General features: G+C 40.7%; 1 protein-coding gene across 5 annotated transcripts in view; it reads left to right on the top strand.

The window, feature by feature from the left end:
• Window positions 1–2,051: 2,051 nt before the first annotated feature.
• Window positions 2,052–24,555, top strand: part of INPP4B (inositol polyphosphate-4-phosphatase type II B) — a 323,774-nt gene continuing 301,270 nt past the window's right edge. For 3 of the 5 annotated variants that reach the window (XM_069855285.1, XM_069855287.1, XM_069855286.1), the window contains exons 1-2: window positions 2,052–2,278; window positions 20,077–20,151. The gene's annotated coding sequence lies outside the window, so the exon portion shown is untranslated. The remainder of the gene's footprint in view (window positions 2,279–20,076; window positions 20,152–24,555) is intronic. The other 2 variants (XM_069855288.1, XM_069855291.1) reach the window with 1 other exon arrangement.

Here is a 24,555-nt window from a genome sequence, read left to right as displayed (position 1 = left end):
TTTTCCTAATGTCCAACCTAAACCTCTCTTGGCACATCTTCTTGCTATTCCCTCAGGTCCTACCATTGGTTGCCAGAGAGAAGCGATCAGCCCCTGTTCCTCCTCCTTCCCTTGTGAGGAAGCTGTAAACTGCAATGAGGTCTCTCCTTAGTCTCCTCTTCTCCAGGCTGAACAGACTGTGTCACTTTAGCTGCTCCTCATACGACTCCCCCTCTAACTCCTTCACCAACTTCGTGGCCTCCTCTGGACACTCCCCAGTAGCTTGATATCCTTTTTATATTGTGGTGCCCAAAACTGCACACAGTACTCCAGGTGAGGCCACACCAGTGTAGAGCAGAGCAGGACAATCACCCCCCTTCACCAGCTAGCAATGCTGTGCTTGATGCACCCCGGGACATGGTTGGCCCTCTTGGCTGCAAGGGCACGCTGCTGGCTCATGTTCAACTTGCCATTGACCAGAACACCCAGATCCCTTTCTGTGGGGCTGCTTTCCAGCCTCTTGCTCTCTGGTCTGTATGTATATCCAGGGTTGCCATGTCCCAGGTTCAAAATCTGGCACATGCCCTTGTTAAAATTCATAGAATCGTAGAATAGTTTGGGTTGGAAGGGACCTTAATTATCCAGTTTTATTAATTATCCAGATTATCCAGTTCCAACACCCCTGTGATGGGCAGGGACACCTGCAACTAGATCAGGCTGCCCATGGCCCCATCCAACCTGGCCTTGAACACCTCCAGGGATGGGGCAGCCACAGCTTCCCTGGGCAACCTGTGCCAGTGCCTCACCACCCTCAGTGTGAAGAAATTCCTCCCTATGTCTAGTCTAAATCTGCCCCTCTCCAGTTTATACCCATTGCCCCAAGTCCTATCACTACAAGCCTTTGTAAAAAATCCCTCCTCAGCTTTCTTGTAGCCCCTTCAGGTACTGGAAGACCTCTATAAGGTCTCTTTGGAGCCTTTTCTTCCCCAGGCTGAAAGGAATGAATGAAAATTCATGCGGTTGGTGATTTCCCAGCCCTCCAGTTTGTCCAGATCAGATCCCTCTTCAGGGCCTATTTCCCCTCAGGAGTATCAACAGCTTCCCCCAGTTTCGTGTTGTCTGCAGACTTGGCGATTAAACCTTCAAGTCTTGCATCCAAGTTATTCATGAAGATGTTAACAACTCCACCATCAGGGCCTCCTGAGGTGGCTTTAGCAAAGCATTCTGCGTGACTACGCAAAGCCCAGCTTGCGAAGTCATTTCTTTACATGAAGCGAAGCACGCCAAGTACCCCCTGCATCTGGCCCCAAACGCTGCCGGTGCTCCCGCGGGGCTGGAACGAGGGAATTCGGCTCCCTGGCCATCCTTACCCTGTTAGCACCTTCTGCCGTGAGGTGTTCTGCCCGGCTGAAGCCCTCCCACCCCAGGAAGGATTTTTTCTCATCGCTCACCCCCTTAACTTTGCCGCTCAGTGGAAGAACCACTCGCTAGAAGGGAGCCCTTCTTTCCCATCCCTCGGGAGAAGCTGCGTGCCGCATCTCTGAGTGACCGTGTCCCATCCCGCGGGAGGAGGTGCGACCTGCATCCCTGAGTGACCGTGCCCCACGGCATCCCATCCCGCGGGAGGTGGTACCACTGGCGCCAGCATCCTCGGGAGCGCCAGTATCCTTTGGGGCGCCAGCATCCTCGGGAGCGCCAGCATCCTCGGGAGCGCCAGCATCCTTCGGAGCGCCAGCATCCTTCGGAGCGCCAGCATCGTCGTCCGACCATCCCCTAGGACCAGACGGTCCTGCCAGCGCCTGGCAGCCCCTCGGCAGAGCCACGGAGGCCGGGCTCCCTCTGGGCGGCAGGAGGTGAATGGCAAGCGGCGGCTTCTCCCTCCCACACCCCAGTGTCGGTCTCTCCTCCTCCTCTTCCAGCATCAGCAGCGGGTCACCTCTGCGCGGCTGAGGCTGCCGCGGCCGCAGGGCTGCCAAGGGAAGGCGGAGGCTCCGGGGGCGCTGCCAGAAGGGCTGCGGTGACATTGGGAGGAGAGACGCTCCCGAGGGCGGCGCCGGAGGGGGGAGACACGCACGGCCAGGAGCGCCCGTGCCCGCGGCGAGCGCCAGCCGCCAACTCGCCCTCCCGGAGAGGGAAAGGGAGGGAAGGGAGGGCGAGCTGGGTTCTGAGGAGCCCAGCCTTTCATTTCCTCTCGCTGCTGGAGGCTCCGGACTATAAATAGCGGCGCTCGCCGGGCTCCGAGCGACACACGCACGCACCGTGGGAAAGTGCCGCGCCGGTCGCCCCGGCTGCCGGCCAGGTAAGGCGCGGGGTGGGGGGGGTTCGTTTCCTTGTTTCCCCTGCCAGCTCCTGGAGAGATTAAAAGCCGGGAATAGGTTCCGCCGAAGTCCCTCCCTTTTTTTTTATCCCCTTATCAAGTTTTCTTAAGGTTACAACCCGCGAGGCAGCAAGCCGAAGCCGCTCTCGTCGGGGGTCCGCGGTACCCGGGCTCCGGGCATCACCGCCGCGGTACCCGGGCTCTGGGGCACCTTCCAGCTCCAGAGCCGATGGAGCTTTCTCCTACTTTCCCCCGGCAGGGAGCCGCGGTGCCAGACCCCCCACCCCTTTCCCCCCCGGCCGCGCAGCCGAGGATGCTCCGAAAGGGCTTTTTTTTTTGGTGTGTGTTTAGGGGTCGAGGATTTTATTTGCCAGGGTTTTCCGCCGTGTTTGGAAGTTGGGGGCGCTTGGCTGCCCAGGAGGGCAGTGGGCTCCGCGGGTGACGCTAAGGAGTTAATTTGGGAGAGTAATTGGGCTACAGCATCCCCCATCCTCATCTTGCAAACAACGGCGGCTACCGAAATGTAATGAGAGCCACAAGAAACGAATTGCGTATCGATAAGTTGAGCTGAGTTGTAACTTGGAAATAGCACTGGCCAGAAAAAGAGGGGTTGAGGGATGCTATTTTATTTCTGAACTGTCACCAAGTGGAGCTCTGTTTGCTTTTCCCCCAAACGACAAACAGGTTTTGAAGCACGGGTGTGCTGTCTACTTGGCTGGTCCCCACAGCTAACCAGGTGCCTTTTCTGAAATAAAACCAGGACGAAGTCTTTGTGGGGCTGTGTTTTCATCTGATGCTTGATTGCATTTCCATTTCTCTTCCTTGCCAGAAGAAATTTATGTGTTTATTTACCCATTAATGATGTGTTAAAGTAGGTATACTAAAATCAAGCCATATATATGCTATTTAAATCTGGCTTTAAATCTCAAAAACGAGACTAATTTTCAGTCTTCACTGGTTTACAGTCACCCTCTATCTATATTTAAGGATGTCTGCATAGCAAGAGTGATGAGGGACGATGTCTGTTTCTCAGTCTGCATCAAAGCAAGTCTTCATGTAAATAACAGTTGTTTACAAAACTTCTTATATTTGGATAAGTACTTAAGTGTGATGGTCTTTTAAAAAAAACAAACAAACCACGACCAATGTTGAATGACTAGAACACTGCCTTTTTAATGTGATTTTTGCCTTCTTGATTAAATTTGAAGTAGCTTTAAAGCCCTGCTGTATCTTAGGGGTTTTTTTGTCCTCTGACCTGTATATTGGATGGAGCTTGTGCATCTAAGTCCTCATTACTGTAACTATCCATGCAGGACTGAATGCTGTTTACTTCACACATTCTGATAATTCCACTAGAATTAAGATACAAGTCACAAGATTAATATGAGCAGAAATTAGTCCTGTGAGAGTTCTATAGCCCCGATGACATTAGTGGGAGAATGTGGCAGTGTTACTGCATCAGAGCCCTATTTTTGCTTTCTTTTTTTCTCCAATTTCTGACAGAATTTCTGCAGTGCTCAAGATAAGAGTAAATCTTATCTTTAAAATAAAGCTTTTCTTTTACTGGTGCTCTCGGACTACCTAAAGCTTCATGTTCCAGTTCTCCACGGGTTCCTTAAACCCTGCAAGTGCTGCTCATCTCTTTTGCACTGGTTTCTCTGGAGGGATTTGTCCGTGCGGCTGCCTTAGTTATTATTGATCAAAGAATTCTGCCTTCCTCAGGCTAAGGTATATCAGGTGTATCCAGGTGCCTCCTACAGGTCCTGCTTTATGACTGTCTCCTTATCTTCTGATCTAACCCAAAGGTTTCACACTAGATTTTGTGAATCAAAATGCATGATTAATACCGTGCTTAGTACCTGGAAGACTTAACGTACAGCAAGACAAAAAACCCCACCAAAACTAACCCCCAAAATCAAAAAAACCCAGTAGTAGGCTATCTCCCTGGATCATCAAAGTCAGCCTGTGGAGGACATCTCTGCTCTTTAACAGTAAAGGCTGGAGGCTGCGCATGATAGTCTGCAGGTGAAGGAATTGTTTCAATAGGCCTAGGCCTGAACTCACTATGGCTTTTGAGGAAAAGTAGTGGGATTGGTATGTTTGCTGAATTATTTAGCTTGTTACAGATATACATTTTTGGCATATGACTTATGCAGACAAATATGAAAATAATACTTTTTGCATTTATGTAGCAGATTTACAAGAGAGACAGTTTGCTAAAAGACAAAGTGAAAGGTGAATAATTACTCCCAACACTAATGTTTCCATAGTATTTATGGTAACTTGAGCTAGCGCTGTTAAACACTCGGGCAGTTAGCTACATTTCCCTCCCTAATTTATATTTTTGTAACCTTCCCTGTATGCCAAATGCGCTGACTGATGGAAATTTTTAGAAAAGGCTATCTTTGTTTGGCTTACTAAATCTTTTGTATTATATTACTATTTTGTTGTTACCATTGATGAATGGCGAATGTTATTTATCACACTTTTGAGGAAGGAGTCCTTCTTCCAAAGTAATCTGGACTGAGATAAATCAATTTCTATGAAATATATTCCTTGGCTTTTCAAAATAGCTTGGAAATCTAAACTCACACGTCAAAATGCGTGGTGGATGGAAGACTGAAATGTTATTTGTGGAGAGATGGCAGTCCTGGCCTCAACAAGCCTTTGGTCTTGCCTGTTTATGCTGTGTTTAGGAGCCTTCCCCAGACTCCCTGATTTCACCTACAGACCTGGCAGTCTTGCTGTGGTTTTGTCCCAGATTCTCCATCTCATTCTTTAGGAGAAGTCAGTTTATTTTGCTCTGGCAGCCCTTAAGAAAACGTGGTGGGTTTTTGTTTTTTTTTCCCCCCCAAAGGAATGCCCAATTCTTCCTTAACTCTGCCAGATAAGGATCTGGCCAGTTAGCCTATTAGGCTCTCCTGTCCTGGATAGTTGCTCTGTTATAGAAAACCTGAGACAAAACTTGAAAGGCCAGCTGGATTGTGCAAGGTTGGAGTGCTGTGCTGGACTTCAGTTCATAGATGTATTCACAGTGATAGAGGATTTTAATTAAAAAGTCTTGCTTGTCTTGATGCAAAAAAACACACTGGCAATTTTAAAAAGGAGTTGAGGTTTGTGAATTTTGGTTTCCTGCTCTTTGAAAGACTAGGGTAAGTGCTTTTCAGCTGAGTATTAAGAAAATAAAAAACCCTCTAAATTAATGATGGGGGATTCTTCAGTGTATTTTCTTCATCAAGTGCAAAGGTAGATTCAGTTAATTTGTTCATGTCAGTAACAGATGATTTTGGGGAAGAGTTTTTTTCACATTTCTGTTGTCATCATAAGTTAACTAAGGATGGGCAGGATGTGTACCAAGATAACATACTGAAAAGTGAAACGGGCATCTTAGGGTACATTTTATTAATTTGTCTTCTAAGAGGGAGTGAATAGAACAAATTGTATCAGTTTACTCTGTACATTTTTAAAGTTTACAATGGTAAAGTTTTCTTATCCAGTTCAGCAATGGGTTTTAAATTGTTTGATGCCAGTATCTTAGGTGGGGCTATTTAAAAATGTGGAATTATTTCTGCTTCTAAGATGTTTTAGATCAAAGGTCTATAGAACTTTCTACCCTTCTGAATACAGAAAAGACTGGGTAAGACTGTTCTATCATTTACAGTTATTTCAACTTTGTAGCTGCACAGGAGGTTTAATATTGATTTCCATAGGTTAGGATGCCTGACAAACTAAACCTCTTCCTGTTTGTCAGTGAATTTGCCCCATAGGTTCCTTTAGATTGTTTTTAATGCTGAAGCTCTGTTTAATGAAAACTCAGAAGACAACACAAGCTAAAGGTGCCTACTTGACGTAATGTGGTGTCAAAGCTGTTAAATGTGATGCTGTTTATCAAGTTCATTTCTTTGGCAGGTGGAGTTCATGCTCTGGCTGCTGCAGCATTAAAAATCAAAACTTTCTGTGTTTTAAGTTTTTTTTTTGTGCATGTTTTTTCTCTTGTATATCCTGTTTCTATTAAATTTCACCTTATGCTGTCACTTCAGTGAAATTTTATTGAGTACAGTAGTAAAGTTGATCTGGACATTGTCTGACTGAGAAGCATTTTCTCTTACATACTTAAATATATACATAACTAAAACACTTGCAATTGTATTAATTTCTTTTCATTCTGTTAGCTGTACACTTGTCCATCTTGCTTGCTGCCAAACTGCTATTTTTAGGCACTAAAAAGACTCCATTTTTCCTCATAATTATAAGAGGTGAATGTGTAATGGACAATTAAGAGGGAGAAGGTCTCCTGGGAAATAAGTGTTTATTGTATTTTGACAATTTTTCCTGTACCATCAGGTTCTCGTATCGCTTCCTTATGAACTAAGGTCTTGGCATATTATAGCAAAGCTAGTAAGATGCACTGAACCTAGGGTACATATTTCTTTTACAAGAATAACTCAAAAACCATGAAAATGGGTATAAGAGTCTAGACGCTAAATGTTACTTGGTATCGTGTGTGTTTGCTGCTGTGCAAATGGAGCATTAAGCAGAATGCATCAACGCTTTGGTATTGTACAGTGTTTCCATTACAGCAGTAACATCACTGCTCTGCCTGGATATTGTTTGCTTTTTGTGTGTGTTAAATGGCTAAAGAAAGCCAGTATCTTTAGAACTGAGCTTTATGGGATGAAATTATTTTCTGTGCTATAGTGACATAATTTTGGAATAAATTTCTTTAATGAGTTATTCCAGTTTACACTGTAAATGAGAACAGAATTTGGTACAGAGTAGGAGATACTGCATTTGACATTCAGAATAACATCAGTGCTATTTTTATAGCTTTTAAAAATATACTTACAATTGATGAGAAGAACTTTAATTTTCAAATTAATAATCTAAAAGTTGGAATGTGTATGAATAGTGCCTTTTTGCTGTAGCCAAGTAAGTGTGTGGGTTGAATACTCCGCCCCCCAAAAGCAGCTATAGAGTCACACTGTTATCTGGAATTTCTGTGTTACTGTCTGTCATGACACCCAGTTCGTGTGGCTTTCGTCAAACGGCCATGTGGCGTAGCCTCTCTGTATTAGCCGGGAATGATAAAGATGGCAATGTTGCCTCTGTGGGGTAAGTTCATCGTAAAGCAAACTTTCCTGCAGTCCTGCACAACAGCTCTTTCCACAAGAGCAGAGCCATCAGGCAATGATCTGGTAATTAAACTATGGAACAGAGGATGTAAATGATGAAGAAACACCTGTTTGTTTTTGGTTTTTTTTTATAAATACTTTGAAATAAGTATTCTCAGTTTAGACCAGCTATCAAGAAATGCTGTTTAATTTGAGCTGTAGTCTCTACACAAGCACAGATGCTTAACCTGTGTTAATTAAGTTTTAACTCAGTGAATCTACATGAAACATTTTTCTAAATGAATCGTATCTGCTGATTGTTTAGCTAGGATTGTTTTTCAGCTTTCCTACTGTCTGCGTTGGATAGCTTTAAGTTTTGTTGTTTTCTTTCAGCTGTCCAGTATAGTCTTTTCCTTCTAGGAATTGCTGGTTTCCAAGTGATTTAAACAAAAAAAAGGTGGCTGCTATTTTTATAGAAGCTTTTTTTGGTTTTGGATACCTCAGGTCCTGATAGATGGAAGCTTGGAATGTGTGAATATAGCCTACACTAGATGGCAGTGTAAAATATGAAGATGCTTGAAGATATTTGGAATTCTTAACAAACCCATCAGAAGCTGCCACGCTTGTGGCTTAGTTCATAGATCAGCATATTTTTATTGCCTGTACTCCTGTTAAATGTGAGGTCACTTATTTTTCGTGATGTAAATACATCTTGAGTTTACCTTGTTGGAGTAAGGGAATGTGATTGGGCAGTTACTGTAAGATAGCTGGCATACTGTAAATGTAGTCTACAGTTTAATCTTGGTTAGCTGACTTAGTTGTGGTTATTTATTGGTTAGGAAAACCACATGAATTTCTGAAATGTTATTGGAGAGGTATATATCTATCAACCGATAAAACAATGATGGGTGAGGCTTCATTTTAATATTTTATAGCTGTGTTATGACCATTCATCATTTACATAGGATGATCTGGTATATATATGTTGGTGTTTTAAAATAAAATAAATTATATTGTGTATAATCTGCCGGGCAAACTACTGATGGCAAATTGCATGCACTGTTACAGTTTCTTTCCTTTGCAGAAAGTGTCTGTGTGAAGTGATAGATGTAAACTCAGTTGTTATGATGTCAGTCTCTTTTAAAACAGTACAATGTGTGAGCCTCAGAAAGCTCAAATGCATCTTAATGTTATTTAGGCATTGCAAGGGGTTTTCATTGAGAATGGGAGTTAGAACAGTTGTGGGTAAAGTACATCCTTTGTTAGTATCCCTTGGAGCGCTTTAAAGTTTTCTTTTAGTGGTGTCTGATTATACAAAAGTTCTGGTCAAGGTGGAGAAAATAACATACAAGATGTGATAGCCTGCAGATAGATTTCTCTCCTAAAGCATAAAAAGCAAGAAGGATTAGAGGACCCAGCCTATTGAGGTTGTGTGCATAGTTGTTGAACTGCTTTGTTATATATTTGCAAATGAAATTAATAAGTAGTTTGATGTGACACCATGAAAGCTTTACGTTTTTATAAATTGGGTTTTTTCTCTGACAAAAATTAAAAGCCTGGTCACAATAGCTTCTTTGGAACTGCATATTGGAAAAAGCAAAGTGATCCACATTCTGGGATTGCTAAATGCACTCGGGCTGTCAAACTATATATGTAAATATATGTAGTGCTTTGCATTAAAATTGATCAGTAACCAATCTAGTGGTAAATTAGGAAGACTGCACATGCTTGAGAGAAGTCATGACATGCTGAATATGTTTGAGGAAAGAATATTGAGCAAAATCCCTACTTCTGACAATGACTTCTAAGTACAAGATAGAAAAGTACTATAAAACAGTAGGAGTGTTTAGTGAGGAAATAGCACTGCCCTTTCCTTGCTCTTCTGCTACTACTAAAATGCTTTTCACAGAAGGAAACGTTAGCTACCATTGATACCTGTAATATCAGTATTTTGAAGATAATGATAAATTTTTACCAGCAGGAAATATATATTTTCCAGTAATGCTATGCTTGGAGACATGCTGCATGCATGTGTGTGTGTCTTTGAGTGGCGCAGTAAGTACTGTCTTTCTACATTTATGTGGTCTTTCAGTCTTTGGAAAATTCAGCTTTAACTTTTATCATTTATAGATTGCAGCAAAGGAAACCTTTGTAAATTCTTCTTGACAGTTTAGAATCTTAGTTATTGCTCTAACGCCAAGGTACTATGCTGCAGTTAAGATCATTTTGGTTTGTCATTCACAGATTTTTTTGCTTATTTGTTTTGTTATGATTAGCATTCTTAACTGAATGGCAAATTGTGGTAACCTTGCACAAAAGAAAAAGCATGTCAACCACTGGTTTATTACAAAGAAAGGTTGTGGATGCCAATGCTGATGTGAATAGGAATTGTCCTACAATTTGCAGCTCAAGGCTGATCTAAAGATGTGTAGGAACCTGACAGAGCAGATCCCTGACAAAAGCATACTGTGACAAGTCACCAGCTGACTCAAAGGGTGAAAGGAATATAGACAGTGAAGCAAGATTAAATGGCAGATTATTTTAGACCTATATAAAAAAGTATTCCAGAAATAAACTGTCTGATCTGGTATCCAGCTCTCTTACCTCCAACCATGATCATAGGGAAACTGAAATCCCTTTGTCCAGTTTGGGATTGTGTTTCATAAAGGCTGAGGAGGCTTGATCTGTGCAGGCTTGATGGTATCAGTCCTATTTCCTCTCCCCTCTCCCCCGGCTCTTCCCTTCCCCAGCCTGGAGATCAGTCATGTAGTTTCCTGGTATTTTTGTTCTGGGCTGGCACTTGGCTATCGTTGAGGATCACCTGCTTGCCCTCTAAAACTTTACTCCTGAGAATAGGTCTCGTGGAGTGATAATCTTTCTTTGATATAATCAAACAAGCATTAGACTACTGCAGTAACCCTCTACATTTGCTGTTCTTGATCATATGATGTTACAAGGAAGGTAAAAACTTTCATTTATTTGACTTCTTTGCATGTGTAGGAGAAAATTCCTCTGTTTCTGTTACCACAGGTGGTACAGTTGCTGAGGTAGTGTTCCTGTCTGTTACCTATGGTCGTGGGTGTGTGTTGGAGGAATTACTGATACTGATCTTGGAAGCAAGTTGATGAGCCCCAGATTAATGAAAGCAAGCAGAGGAGCTCCTGGGAACAAGTCAGTTCCCACCTGAACAATGGGGACAAAGGGAAGCCAACCTTTCTAGAGTCCTCTTATTTCTCTAGTGCAGCCAAACAACGCAGTTGTCTTCTAGGTGGGAGCCTTTGTTGTCTATCATATTTAAATAAATCTGATGCCCCACTAAGAAACATGCTTCAGTGGTCTCCATGTTACTATGAAAGGATATATTTATAATAATTATTATATTTAAAATACATTGTTGAGCACTGGTTCAGCTTGTTGAACAAATTGCTAATTAAGTGTCCTAAAGTTATCTATGAATATTTATTAAGATTTATGTCAACAAGAGAACACACAAAAATTGTATTCTTATTGAAAAGAAAAATTATGGTTACTCATTTTCAGTGCACTGAAATTACCTTAACAATCAATTTTGGTGTGTTACAATAGAATGACATGCTTGGGCATTTTGCCTGAAGCAGTGATCTATTTTTTTCCTCCTCTGTCTGATCTAGTTCATCAAAACAACATAATGCAGGTAAAGTGGAATTTTACCTGAGGTTTGTGGCTACCTCTTTTTGTAAATACAAAAATAATGAATAGCTTTGTCTTCATGAACTGTTCCAGTTGTGGGAAAAATGTAAACCAAACCACTCCAAATATATGCAACTTTTGCCTATTTTAAATAAAATGCTGATGAATTTCTAGCTCATGTCTGTGGGAATTTGTGTTCTTGTCAGATACTTTCTCAGTTCTGAAAAACATCAGCTGTATTCTTGTGTTCTGAAAAAAAGTGTCTCCCACTATAGTTTGAAGGTTAAGGTAGAAATGCTTTTACAAAAATTGAATGATGAAGTGCAAGAATACTGGAAACATAGCAGAAGATATATTTTTAAGAAATTTAAAAAGACAATACCAGCCCATCATTTATGACCTGAGCTTTTCATTTCTGTATTTGGAGCAGTGTCACAGCTTTACATCCAGATGATTTGTTAGTTCTGCTGTAGTGAATAATTCAAAAGAGACTTTGTTGTATAGTCAGCAATGTCACATATCTCTCACCTCCTTTAAGTGATGGGAGCAGATTCTGACCCCATTTGCAGTGCTGTAAGTTTACTGAAGCTCAAGGAAGCACTCCAAGATCTTTGCTTTTGGGTTTTGTTTTCTAAAAAAAATTTCTTAGCTTAATTTAAAAATTAAATTTTAGAAATTGTTGGTAACATAGCCTGTCTTGTGTTTACTCTGGAAATGCACAGAAGGGACAGGATGGTCAGAGAGACACAGAGGTGCTGCTATCTTGGAAGGAAATACAGGTCCCATCTTGAAAACATTCATTGGGCTGAGGCTCAGACTTGCATTTCAGTCAAATGTCCTGATACCTAGGACAGGTGAGGTGGGGTGTGCTTCTGTTAGAATGCTAGTGAGAAACTTAAGGAGAACCTAGTGTCTGCAGAGCAGGGAGCCTCTTGGGAGTCATAAAAACAACAGGGCTATTAGAAAGTTTCTTTACATGTGAGAGATGAAGGGATATGCCATGAACAATCTTACTGTGGTAGCTTTCTTGAATCTTCAACAGTGAAATTAAGTCATTGTGTGCTTGGCCACTTTCCACCTTACTTCAAAGGTTGTTTTGTCCCTGTTTGCTTAGAAAACCTCTGGGTATATGAGGGCATGATGAGCTGGATGCCTCCTTAATGTTCACTTGTGAGACTGACTCCCTTTGTGAGGGAGGAGTGCGACAAGGTGCATTTGGGTCACGGAGAACATCAGAATCTTTTATGTCTTTAGTTTGGATTTCTGAGTATCTTGATGAAACATTTCTGGTTCTCGGTTACTGTTTGTATTACACATGATAATATGCCCTGTTCCTTGCCTATGTTGTTCATATAAGACAAAGCACAGAAATCAGACTGTCCTATATATTTCCTGGTTTCCTCTTTCTTTTATCTGCCTGGCATGATGTCCTGGCCTCACAAGACCTCTGACACCTCCTTTCTTGACGCTTTATAGGAAGCTTCTGATCTAGACATCCTATGGTAAGCTTTTACCAGCCTGAGGGACCTTGTCAGGCTTGAGAAAAGTGGGCCACCGTGAACCTCATGGAGTTCAAAAAGACCAGGTCCTGCACCTGAGTCAGTGCAATCACCAATGTCAGAACAGACTGGATGATGAACTGATTGAGAGCAGCCCTGCTGAGAAGGACTTTGGGATACCAGAGGATTAAAAATTAGAAATGAGCTGGGAATGCGCACTTGCAGCCCAGAAAGCTGGTAACAGTCTGGTCCACATCAAAAGAAGTGTGACCACCAGGTTAAGGAAGGCGAATCTCTCCCTCTGTTCTGCTCTCATGAGACCCCCACCTGGAGTACTGCATTCAGCTCTGGAGTCCTCGGCACAGGAGAGGCATGAACCTGTTGGAGCAGATCCAGAGAGGGCCACAAAAACGAGCAGAGGGATGGAACATCTCTCCTATGAAGAAAGGCTGAAAGAGTTGGGGTTGTTCAGCCTGTGAAAGGCTCCTGGGGGACTTTATTACAACCTTTCAATACTTATAAGAAGAGGGCTAATAACAAAGATAAAGACTTTTCTACCAAGGCCTGTAGTGACTGAACAAGGGACAATGGTTTTAAACTGAACAAGGGTAGATTTGGATTGGAGAAAAGGAACAAATTTTTTATGATGAGGGTGGTGAGACAGTGGAACAAGTTTCTTGGAGAAGCAGTGTGGATGTGCCATCATCTAAAGTGTTCAAGGTCAGGTTGGACAGGACTTCAAGCAGCCTGATCTAGTGCAAGATGTTCCTGCCCATGGCAGGGAATTTGGATCTAGGTGATCTTTAAAGGTCCTTTCCAATCATTTTGTAACTCAGTGGTCAATGTTTGCCTTTTAAATTGTCCCATACTGTTGGTCTTGATAGTTACTGGGGAGATAAAAAAATGTGGTTTTTTTCTAATTTATTCATAATAACAAGTTTAGTTTGTTTCAACTCTTAATGAAGATGCAATTTAACCTTTTAGGTGTAGAACTACTGTTGGTCAAGCAGACCTTGAACTAAAGTAAATTCTGTTCTCATATACTGTTAAGAATATACTATTAAGAGGTCATTTTTTTTTAATAAAAGGTGCATATAGCTGTTTTTTGGATCTTAATAAGCAGTGTTAAGTATGCCTGTGTTCTTTAGCAAAGAAAACTCATGAAGTCTCTGACATGCTACAGTTAACTTGTTCTCTTATTGCAATCAGTGATACTGGTTTTTCCCCTTCTTTCATACATGGTTATCTTTCGGCTTGTTCTATTTCTGTCCAAACAGCATTGTTCCCATTCTAGCCCAGCAAAGGATATTCATAGCTTTCAGACCTAGTTCTTATCACGTCCAGACTACTAACAGGATCAGACAGTGTAAGCCAGGACCCAGCGTTGAGGTGGGAGATGCATGTAACTTGCCATGCTCTTCTCAGTAGAATTTTCTGCATCTGACAGATGATGCAGCCAAACAAGTAAACAAAATATAGATCTTGTAATATCTGTAGCTGGCAGGTGTCTGTATAGGTCATGGACTGCAGTGGCGCAGGTAACTGAAAATAAACAAAATCATTTATACTATACTTAAAATAGGCACTGCCTTAGTCCAGCAACTTAGAAGTCCTCATATGTGAAGAAGAGGAAAAGGATAAGGAAGTTTGTAAGATGGAACAGAGAAGGACAGACAGGTAATTATTTTTGTTTGCTATGCCACAAACACACAGAAGTGCCTTAAAAGTATTACCAGACAAGGAGGAGATAATGAAACCGTCAAATGCAGGGATTTTTGTGGCCATTGTGAGTAAACAACTCTGGCTGCTCCAGGCAAGGGACCAACTTAATTAAAAAGAAAAAATCAAAAAAAAAAATCAATCTAATTTAGTTAACCCATTTATCAAAGAAATATGTTGGAAAACCATTAGTCTTTCTACAGACATTAACACTTTGCTGGCAAGTGCAACATTTTAGAAAGGAAACTTTCTAAACTTTCTTTGGCATTACTTTAAAAATCTGCAAGTAAGATGGTGTTCAAAAGTTCTTTGTCCTCTTTTTGTTTTTGTTCTAACTGCTTCATAGTTTATTACTCTTTTTCATCATAAAGTATTTAATTTTTATTTTCTAAATAAGGGGAAAGTTGAGGTCTGTAGCAAGAGCTGCATCTTCTTCTGTTTATTGGAAGATGAACACCTTATGACCTTTGTATTGATATTTACTGTGTATTCCACAGGTATAAAACTGCCTCTCAGTTGGTCTTGATGATACATTGGTAATGAAATCTGGTTCTTTTTCCTCACTTCTAACAATAAGTCTAAGGCTTTTTTTTTTAAAGAAAAATGTATTTAATCTCATTTATGGATAAAGGTAGTTTTAACGAGATGTCGACTGTTAGAAAATATGCTTAGGTATTTAAAAATTAAGGAAAAAAAACCCCTTAACACAACACTCTTTGGTATTAATTTCTTTATCTAGTTACAGCAGCCAGCGGAGACTTTTAAACTAATTTTTTAATTGGGCTAGGAAAGAATGAATAGTAAGCAACCTTACATGCAGCCTGGAAAAGTATTGGAAAAAAAAATGTTGGTCCATGGTAAAGTTATTTTTAACTTTACAATTGGCAGAGTAAGTATATAGGTAGACTTTGAGGGTCACAATATTAACTTAGTAGCACAGCAGAGAACATATCCCAAATCACACGAAGATGCACTGCTGTTCAAGAAGCACTGTATAGACTGCAGTGCTGTGTTGGAATAGGGCATGAGTTTAAACAACTGTGAAGCCAGCAGTTTTGAAGCTTGAAGAAGCCCTGGCTTATATGGCATCTTGGCTTGTATCAGAAACGGCGTGACCAGCAGGTCCAGGGAGGTTATCCTCCCTCTGTACTCGGCACTGGTGAGACCGCTCCTCGAATCCTGTGTTCAGTTCTGGGCCCCTCACCACAAGAAGGATGTTGAGGCTCTGGAACGAGTCCAGAGAAGAGCAACAAAGCTGGTGAAAGGGCTGGATAACAGGCCTTATGAGGAGTGGCTGAGAGAGCTGGGGGTGATTAGCCTGGAGAAGAGGAGGCTGAGGGGAGACCTCATTGCTCTCTACAACTACCTGAAAGGACGTTGTAGAGAGGAGGGTGCTGGCCTCTTCTCCCAAGTGACAGGGGACAGGACAAGGGGGAATGGCCTCAAGCTCCGCCAGGGGAGGTTTAGGCTAGACGTTAGGAAAAAATTCTTTACAGAAAGGGTCATTGGGCACTGGAACAGGCTGCCCAGGGAGGTGGTTGAGTCACCTTCCCTGGAGGTGTTTAAGGCACGGGTGGACGAGGTGCTGAGGGATATGGTTTAGTGTTTGATAGGAACGGTTGGACTCGATGATCCGGTGGGTCTCTTCCAACCTGGTTATTCTGTGATTCTGTGATTCTGTGATTCTGTGATATGGAATGAATGGTTCTTGAATACTGGGCAATGTGAGAAGGAAAAGAATAATTATTTTTTTGTAGGGAGGACATGTGGAGGGTTTTTTTTTAATAAAAAACTCTGAGAATATTTTTTGCTACATTTGCTGTCAGTGTTGAGAAAAACTGTGGCTTCCAAAGGTGTTACAAAATTAGTAAGAATCCACTTATTTCTGCATTCAGTTCTATGTAGGCATGTGCGTGTTGAGTTGATGGCTGGACTTGATGATCTTAGAGATCTTTTTCCAACCTTAATGATTCTATGATTCTGTTCTATTCTATTCTGCTAACACCTGTGGCATCTGGTCTCCTCAAGGCTCTACTGGAAATAGGAGATTTAATCAGCAGGGAAGTTAACTTGGAGAGTATTACTATGATTTTTATTCTATAATTTAGCCAAGGGCTTCAGAAAGACCCGTAAGTATTTGGCATCCCTGCCCTAACCAGTCTGCATGCCATAACCAGATAAAATAATACTCTGTGACTGGGGTAATAGTATCAAGCCAGATATACTCCTCCTGTAATTTACTATTCAAAATAAGTAAGGTTGAAGCATAAGAGGTGGGTGGATGACACCATCAGTTGGGAAATTTGCTGCTCATGGCTTTTTTAAGGGCACGAAAGAGGATCAGGGAGAAGAGGCAGGTGAGACCTTCAAGTTCTGCATACAGGGCATGGTCTCAGTAGGTATGAATCCATGTCCAGGACTTGAACATTTACAAAATATTCAAAGAAATTTGTAGATAAATTATCTAAAATCATGTTTTGGTCTGACCAGTCATCACTTGTCTCTGAGTGAGCTTGAGCAGTGCAATGAAGCAGACACTATTTATATTATAGGTTACGCAGCTTGTGGTGATGTGGATGCCATCCTGGCTGGCAAGCCTTCATCTTACCTGTTCTTGCCCCATTGTGGGTACAGCATCACCAGCTGAATGTACTCATTAGCACATGGGAAGTGTATGGAGATGGTAATGGCTGGATTGCCCAAGAAAACACTCAGTTGCTCAAGTAAAGATGTGTTTGTGTGAGCGTGAGGCTGGACTTCAGCTAGAGCTGCCAAATCCAAAGCTTCAACATCACCATTAACCTAAAAATTCAGAATGACTCAATGTAATACTTTCAACCTCTGATTTGAAATAACATTTTTACTTGTTCTTGGTTTCCTAAATTGTTACAGAGTATGTAGTGTGGTATTTGCAAATAGCATCATTACTCCATAAATTACTGGCATTCTTACTGGTCTGTGTCGATGCACTAGGCATCTGCTTTATTAGGCAGACTGTTTTATTGCAGTTGGGGAAAAAGCTACAACTGAGTGCTCATGTGTAAATGAAATAAAGCTCAGTTCTAGAGGGGCAGCAAAGGAAAAAAACATAGGTGTGCCAGAGGTACCTGTGAAACCAAAAGGAAGAAATCTGCATTCTCATAAGAGGCTTCTGCTGCTGTCCTTACGCTGGATTAACAGTATATAACAAGTTCTCCTGTTGTGTCTGCTTGTACCACTGCCTTGTGCCTCCCTGGCATCCTTTTGGAAATGGTTCGAGTTTAGACTATGTGCATGTGTATCTCTTCTGGCTCAGCGGGGCAGTGATTTTTCACAATAGCAGTTAGATTCAACTTCATATTATTACAGGGCATAGTTATCTGACACACTTTTTGCAAGGAATTTTCCAATCTCACTTTCAGTTGTGGATTTAATATTTAAAATGTGAGGATTATTAATGTTAAGAGTAATATTACGGAACATTAATGTTTAATCCGGTGTCATAAGAAATAGCTTACAGTCGTTTTTGCAGATAAGATAGATAAGATAGCTCTCATAGTTCCTTTGGAATTTTGGTGCTTGTTAATCGCCCTTTGCTTAAAGGATAAGGCATGAAATTCTCCTTTATGTGTCTGGCAGAAGTTTGATTACATTGGAACTAAATAAACATTAAGTTGGAAGGAATTTATATTAAGAACCATACTTGCAGATTTTTACATTTTCTTAATCCTTAAAAACAAAGCAGAAAGTTCTCATTTGTGTCAGCACCGTAGTAAACTCTAGATCAGCACAGTTCATGCCTCTTTGCTGGTGTCTCCCTGGCACTTCGAATTGTACAGCTCTATTCTTAATTAATGGAAGTGCGTAAGTAGAAATGGGAAGGAGTGAAAAAGTCATCTCCTAGAATATATGCTCCTAAGAATTTCACTCTGCAGGGCTGTTTGCTGGTCGTAGCTGATGACGGAACTGGAGCAGAAGGTTCAAATCAGACCAAGAAATTAACCTCCACTCAGATTCATTTTTAAATCTCCCTCCTTATTAAAAATAGAACATGTTGGTGGCTTTATTAAAAGTCTTGCTGTGAGTTGTGGTTTGAATATATTTTTTGAAATTTTTTTTTCTCCAAGATTTCTTCTAGTTCCCTGTGCCTCTGTCCCCTGAGGTGCAGGGGCACTTTTACTTGTGCTCTTAGCTGTGTGCCAGCCCAGTTTCCTATTCTTCAGCTTAGTTGTAACACAATGTCGTTAAGAATTATTTAATGATCTGATTAGAACGATGTAGTGTCATATACTGAAATGTGTTCAACATTTCTTCCCTTTGTTCTTCGTGTCTTTAAAAGTGGTAGATTTCTGCCTTAATCTAAAATGTAATGTTATTCTTCATGCTGAGTTAAGGAGATGTAGTTACTTTCTTTGCAACACAGAATTATAGAGTTTCTGGCTGGAAAATATTTTTTTTAGTGGAATATATAAAACTGCTTCAGAGTATTTTAGGTAGAGAATTTCTGCCTCTGTGGAAAAAATTGCTGTGTTTATGTTTATCTATGCTTATCTGGGAAAGATTTGGGGATAGTGTTTTTTCTAGAGAAAGCTTACATTGAACATAATGGAAATCTAGCTTTGTGGGAATAAAGACTAGGTAGTTCCTTTAGTGAGAGCCAGGTATAATTGAAGTAGGAGGTAGGTATGAAGGATCAGGATGATGATGTTTCATTAAGGATGAAAAGGACGGGCACTGATAATCTGGAAAGCTGGAGATGAAGTGGCAGTCCCTTTGTTCGTTTTGTTATCGTCTATTGTTTTCTTCCACAGTTTTTGAGGCTCTTTTCCTGACAAATTCTATGAATTCAGTGCTGAGAAAAAGAAGTTGAAAGTTTGAAGTGTAGTTTGGCATGTTGTTTTAGACTAGGGAAATCCAATGTAAAGTACTGAAGTTTATCTAAGTTGTCTCATTATATGTTTTGTCTCCTGGTTTTGGTGGCGATAGCAGGGCAGCTGCAAATAAGTTGATTGCACAAACCCTTGGGCAATTTGAAAAACTCTTAGATTAGAAAAATGAGAAATGACGGAAGTGCTGTGAGAACAAGGGAAAAGATGACATTTCTGTATTTCTCCTAGCTTCTGTCTTTGTTTTTCTTTATAAAACTTAAGTGCAGCTTACTTCAGGGCATGACAGATAGCGGTTGTCTTTTTTTTTAAAAAAAAGAAAAGCCCAAACAAAATCCCCTCTCAATTTCATGTCAAAACTAGTCCTTTGTTTTCAAGTTACATTCCTGTGCCTGTGTAGCTATGACACTCAAATAGAAAATGTTAAAAATTCAGTATCAATAAAATTAAATTTATTTCAGATGTTCTACAAATAAATTTCATTGTGACTATCAGAAGTCTTTTGCAAGCTGTAATCAAAATGCTCATGAAAAGAAAAAAATCCAGTCACTCTTTTCCACTTGAAGAGAATGAGGAGCAATGGTAGTATTTTGATCCAACATAGGAATAAGTGCTCTTATTCTGTAAAACTAAGACTGATTTCTTATACTGCTGGGATAGGATGACTTGTTATAAGGCTCTTGGATAGCAGTAACGTTTAGTGGCATGTGATTTGTTAGATGGAAAGAAACCTTTATTCTCTGAACAGATGAAAATTTGGTTGTCAGAGAATATCAGGGGGCTTGGAAGTATATGTTGTAGGTAGGCATGAAATAGATGATAATCTAATGGCATACGATCACTAATTTGCACTTGTTTTGCTAAATTAAATATCTTCTTAAATGAAGGTTGGTTGCTGTGTTTTTCCCTTGCTTTAGGTGGACTATTCTGGAAGATGAATTATACTGGATCCATCTAGTCTGGGTCCAGAAAATCAGTGCCATGAGAAGGTGGTAAGTTCTTGCTTGTAAGAACTTCTCTTCTTTTGTCACTTCCTATGACTGACAGGAAAAAGCAAAACAAAAGAGCATGCAAAACCCTTCCAAGTAGTATTGAGTTCCACCATATGAAACAAGAGTGTTAGGAACATTCTGTAATCAGCTGCTACAGGACAGCAGTGTTTTTATTGTAGCAGATGACTTGTTACCTAATAAGTTTCCTGAATGCTGTAACTGAAATGCATAATTTATATATTTCAAAACCCCCCAAACTTTTATATTAGGTGCAGTGCTGAGTTAGAATCTGTGTGTATTTGCCAGCTGCCACTGGTGAACTGTTAGTCTTCACTTCTTGAAGCATTATTTAGCAGACCCAACAAAGGAAGGGTGCAGAATTGGTACCATGGGATTGAGTCTGCTGATGACATGAAAAGAGGCAACTTATGCTTTTCTAGGTTAATGATCTAGGGGTCAGAACTTATTCTTGTTTTTTTTTTTTTTTTAAACTACTTATTACTGTGGTTTTCTTCCTTTAGTCTTAATATGCAAATTAGCAGTCAAATCTATTAATTGTTTTATCAGCATCCATGGAAATGAAATAAAAGGGAGAGAATGCAGCTGTCAGTGGGAGCTGGGCTCGTTTAATGACTGTAAAATTTGACCTCAAGCTAGGCCTTCCTTTTATTTCTTTTCCTGTGGATAAGGGTTTGATGGAAGCATTTTGGTATGATAGCATTTCAAAATTTTGACATCTATTTAAATAGATACAGACTGCATGCTTGAATCTGTGCTTAGCCTTTCACTTAACCTGAAGACTTATAAACACAAACAAAAAAAAATTGAACAAAGCATTCGGTAAAATCATCTTGAGTGATGTCTACCATGTCAGGAAAACAGCAAACTGGCTGCCAGACAGTGTCAGACCTAAAGGAGGCAACCTCAGCTCTGGCCAGGCAGGGCAAAGGGTTGTAGTAAAACATGGTTACTGCAAAGCAGGTATTAGGAGGTAAGCTTTCCTTTCTGTAGTCTGGTATTTTAAATGCTGTGGTTTAGAGTAAATACACAGTGTTAATGCTGCCGATGTGTCTTATGATGTACGAAATGTCCTGGAACAATGTCCCTCACTTCTGATAGGTGGAAGCTTGTGACGTAGCTGTCTTCTGTGACAAGTCAGCCTGGCACTGCTTTGGACAGAGCAGGGTTACTAGAAACCTGAGATGTTTTTTCCTCAGGGCTCTTTTTCTGTTAACTAAATAGCTGTCCCAGCACTCATGATCATCTTCAGAGTGCATCAGAGTACCAAGATCTGAGGTACAGTTCTGGATTTTGGGACAGTGGAAGATTAAACTGTTTAGTTTCTCTCTTCAGGCTCAATTGGTATTGCTCTAATTTATGTCAGTTTTGAGCTGATGCCTCACTGTCTCTGTGCTGTCAGATTAGTCCAAGCATAAGGTGCTTTGCGTAAATTGCTTCTCTCATGCTCAGATTGACTTCCATCACCTCTGTCCCTGAGGTAAAGGGGGATGTAGGACCATTTTGTTGCTGAGAAGACGAGGGCTTAGTTTACTGCCAGCCACATTAAGGCTCCTTTTAAGGATCAGCCCAGAACAGAGAAGTGAAATTTTAATTTAGATACTACTCCTCTCTTTTTCCCTTATCTTCACAATGGTTCCAGACGCTGCACAACCAGATACTTCAACTATACATTGGCAGGTGTCCATTCTTCTATTGCTGGATTTTTATTTTTTTATTTAATCTTTACTATATTGGGCTGAAATGCAGCCACCATCAAGGACAAAAAGAAGAACAGAATCTAACTGAAAGTGCATAGGAAATTCTAGGTATGTATCTTGGAGTTAGTTAGATTTTGCCCAGGAGGACATGATCAATGCCCTTAATGAAAAGCAGGTCTTCATTGTGTAGATGCTTACCTGTCATGTGTATGTTTGTCCCAGTGTCAAGGGGAGCTGTTCCACTAGGAAACAATTGTTTTTTCACCTTGTCTTTGAGCTGTAGCTATCCAGAAGCCCTTTCTACCTTGGCACAGTGATGAGTCCATGAAAGCTCTTAGACCTTCTTACATTGTGTGTATGTCTTTCTGGTCTCTTTATTGCTGAGAATACATAATAAACAAATCAATACACTCCCCAGATTTTGCTGTGGCAGTGGAATATTTAGCTCACAATTTTATTGTCAATTATTTTTTCAAATGTAAGTGAAATTGTAGCTCACTTCAGCATGAGTCTTCTGTTGAGAATGTGAATTTAACTAGGAAATGTTCCCAAAACTGAACTTCCACTTTTCCTTTACATCAAATCTTTTAATAAAATTTGACTGATTCTCCACAGTGGTTTTATGTTATCTGTCGATAATACTTAGTTATAAGTTTTTTTCTTTTTCTTGATGAAAACTTCACCAGGCTAATCAGTTCTTGTTTTCTGTTCTATTGTCCATTCAGCTGAGTTGATTTGTGTTGGTAGCAGCAGCGGAATGTAAGGAGCAGAAAAATAAATTGCTAGTTCTGCATGTCTCCTGACCAGAAGTGTTTGTTAGTTAGCGCTTCCATTCTTCTTATCCTTCCAGTCAGGGCAGTCTGTACAGAAATGAATTTCTTCATCAAAGTGAGAGAACATAGCACTTACAGTGCCATTTTCATTCTGGAAGGGGAACATTACTTTTCCTCTGGAAGGCATAAGCATTCTGAAACATCTAATGTCTTTGCAACTCTTTAAGAAAATGAATAAATCAAGCTGCCAGGCCTATAATCTCTGTGCAAGAACTCTGTGATTCCTCAAAGTCTCAAATGTGTAGAACCAAAATTTTGTCCTTTGGAAATGAAAATCCTGGGAGTAAGCAGAGTTCACTGTTTCACAATTCGTTAAGTTTATCATCAACCTTTCTAATATGTCTGAAACATTCACTCTACAAATATACCAAGTCTTGGCTGATTGAGAGTAAAGACTGAGGTAGGGTCGAGGGATTTTTTTTTACTTCCTTTCCCAGTTAACCAAAGTGTGTATGCTGGAGAACTGTGGTTTAAGGGAAGCAAAAGTGGATTGAAGTTGTACAGCCATTAATCAAGTGATCAGTCACTGAAAGGAAAGCGTTTGCAGGATCACAGCACTAATATTCATTTATCTGTCGCTTCCAGGGCCTGGTCTTGAGAAATATAGGGCTGCCTTGTAAAGACCTCTGCTGAGGAATGATTCATTTTATTGCCAACAGGATGGCACCAGTCTATAGTTAGCCATGCCTAGTCTGTAATCAGACTCAGTGGGGCATATTAGGTGCTCTCATAAAGGCAACATGACTGGAGAAGATTGGCAGGACAAAACAACACAGATACTGAAGCAACTTGACTTGGATAATCAGTGCTCCAGGTGGGCAGAGAGATTTGTTTGTTTCTGAATGCTTTGCCTAAATTTTAGGCTAAGAAATAATACTGTGCTATCCTCTAGACATAGCATTGAGCCCTTTCAGATCTTAGGAAATTGTTTATTTGTATATGTTTATCTGCTTGATTATATGTTTTTTTTTATTATTTGCTTAATGAGGGTGATTCTATTACAAGAATTAAGCCCATCAGGACCAGTCTTGCAAGTATGGAAAACTATAACCTTCAGGGATTATGATTCATCCATGTTTAAAAGGAACATTCAGGCGTTAAGCCCCAGTTTTATTACCAAACATCTAGAGATCCCTGCCCCCTGGCATAGTACAGGGGAGTAGGAAATAGAACTAGAAAGGAAATGATAAGCTCTGCTGTGTCTTGCTGAAGTGGCTGGGGAAGTCAGCCTTTACCAGTTTGTTGTGGTGTTAGTGCTGGGCAGCAGAAGCAAATGTTGTTCTGGCCCTTCAGCTGTCATTGATCTCAGCAGATGTTCTGGTTTGTGTTGATACAAGTGCTGGTTTGTGTTGAATAGCAGATGCTGAGGATTGGCATATCTTTATTTTTGTCCCTCTTGCTGTGGGGGTGCTGCCTTCAGCAAGCAGGGAGAGGTGGCGACTACAAATACTACAGTTTAATACTGTTACTGCTGAGTTCATCAAAGCCTGTTTGAGAGGGAGATAATAAGTTCTGTAGAAAATAGAAATCTCTGGGAAAAAGGAAAAAGTAGAGGCGACCAGCACTAGTTTTTTCAAGTCAGTGTCTTGACATGCTAGGCACAGGTAAGGTAGTTGTGTGTGATTGCTTTTCCTTTAGAAGTCATTCTTGACTATTATGTATTGAATCATGCTACTGTTCTTTTGGATTTTATGCTCAGGCTGGTCCTGGCTTATAAAGGCGAAACTCTGAGAAATATTTAAAGCTATTTGGCCTCCTAGAGCAATCATTGTTGGAATATTGACTTTTTATTATGTAGCAGCCTATGGTAAATATGTGCTGTCCACATCAGTGTGCTCTCATATTGCATGAAA

Source organism: Phaenicophaeus curvirostris, chromosome 4 (genome assembly GCF_032191515.1).
Source record: "Phaenicophaeus curvirostris isolate KB17595 chromosome 4, BPBGC_Pcur_1.0, whole genome shotgun sequence".
In the NCBI taxonomy this organism is placed as follows: Eukaryota; Metazoa; Chordata; class Aves; order Cuculiformes; family Cuculidae; genus Phaenicophaeus; species Phaenicophaeus curvirostris.
Note: the sequence above shows the minus strand (reverse complement) of the source record. Positions and strands in the feature narration are given on the sequence as shown.